Below are 1,879 nucleotides of genomic sequence, written 5' to 3'. Positions count from 1 at the left end.
AGATGCAATCCATAACTAAAGTTACAATACATTTGTTCATAACATCAACCTACATTTGCAGCAAGTCATTTGTAAAAGTAGAACAAAGTTTTCAAAACAAGTAACAGTAAGTATCAGTATTGAGTTCTCTGGATTCAAGCAGTCTCATCTACTGTGATACAAGTTCCTTAGCTAAAAAAATGCAGATTCAGCCCTCTTAGCACTATGAATATGCAAATGAGGTGTGAATTTATTTACATTCATGAATTCTACAGTCTGCTGTAATTGCAGGGAATGTAAACATGATGTAAGGAGCTACATGATTGCATGCACACACCCTACCTCTTCAAGGATAAGCACTAAGTGTTTCCTGCTAATTGCTTGCAAGTGTGAATGATTAGTCTGACTGCAGGTTGTATCAGGGAGAAGGGACTTACAAGAAATTCTGGGACTACCGTTGATTGACTTAGGAAGGCAACATTCCTAATATGAATAGTTTATGAAAAATGTTTATGCCTCTGAATACAATTGTGTTTGCAATTCTAAAGACATAACTTTTTCACTGAAGCATACATTAACTTCAAGGCAAAGCATATAACAATCTTCTTAGATAAGAATTTCAGTTAATACTATGTCACATATTGAGCTTAGGTAACCTCTGTTTTAGCTTCACAGTATAATGTGTGTGGGACATAGCGGTAAAAATCTGAACTGTGTCTTGTGAATGTTCTGGGATTGAAATGCAGAGATGCCATTTTTGTGAACATGATGATTAATGAGCATATATTCATACTGAAACACAACAAAGATGAGAAACTATCAAAACTATACATTTCAACTATTTGTTTTATAATGTTTCTTCAGTTTCAGTACCTTTATTTTTTTTCTTTTCTCTTCATCATTTGATCATTGTTTAGTATGGTGCACTCTAGACTGACTAATGTCCTTAGCAGTAAAGAACAGTTCACTGCCTAAGGAAAAAAAGTGAAATATTTCATTTAGACTGCATTTTGAAGTGCAAATAAGCCTGGTATCTGTGTGTGGCCATCAGCACTATGGATAGTACTTAGTGAAGAAAATGCACCTGCTGGGTACTTTTCTCAGTGGCAGAAGGTGTAAGTGCAATAAGCATAAAGAAAAAAACTATTGATGGAGGGTTCAAATCTAGTTAACTGACACTTTTACAGAGGGGGTCCTGAATTCATATTTGTGCACATTTTGTTAGATCATTGTGTTGTTCCTTAAACCACATCTGTTTTTGGTATTGCTAATAGCACGTGAGGTATTGTCTGTCCACTTTCAGATTATGTGGCCTGAACTACAGTTCTGATAATTTGTACAATAAATTAAATTTGTGATGTGTCAATGAGGTGTGAGAAGGATTACTATGTCAGTATAATGCATTTCTTGCTCTAATCATTGCTGCACATACCCTATGATTGAATTAAGTTTTACTTTCAACTTTTTTCCTTTCTCTATTTTTTCTAATGCCCTCTGCATTTGCTTTCTGCTTTGCAGCACAAAAACATGGTTGACTGCCTAGGGAAAAAAATAAAACATTTAAAGGAAAGCACCTCCTTATAAGTAAAAAAAATCATTTTTTTCACTCTTTGTTTTCTGAGCTATTTTAATACCTCTAAATCAGTCTGACTGATTCTTAAAGAATTTTAATGTGTTTTCTGATAAAAATGGCTGCCAATGGGACTGGTCACATCAATGTGATCTTATTTTTCTTCACGCCTTTCTGTTTCCCATAATCTGTTGAAGTCTGCTTTATATGAGTCATAAGGAAGTTGTGATGTATTCACATGGCACTGACATATAATGGGATTAGTGTAAGTCACCATCATCTTATACGCCTTCTGCAACAGGACTGCTTCTTTTATTTCCTGAATGGTTC

Source organism: Protopterus annectens, chromosome 10.part0 (assembly GCF_019279795.1).
Source record: "Protopterus annectens isolate FY-2018-M chromosome 10.part0, PAN1.0, whole genome shotgun sequence".
NCBI lineage: Eukaryota > Metazoa > Chordata > Ceratodontiformes > Protopteridae > Protopterus > Protopterus annectens.
The sequence above is the reverse complement of the archived record's forward strand: the minus strand, read 5'-3'. Positions refer to the sequence as shown.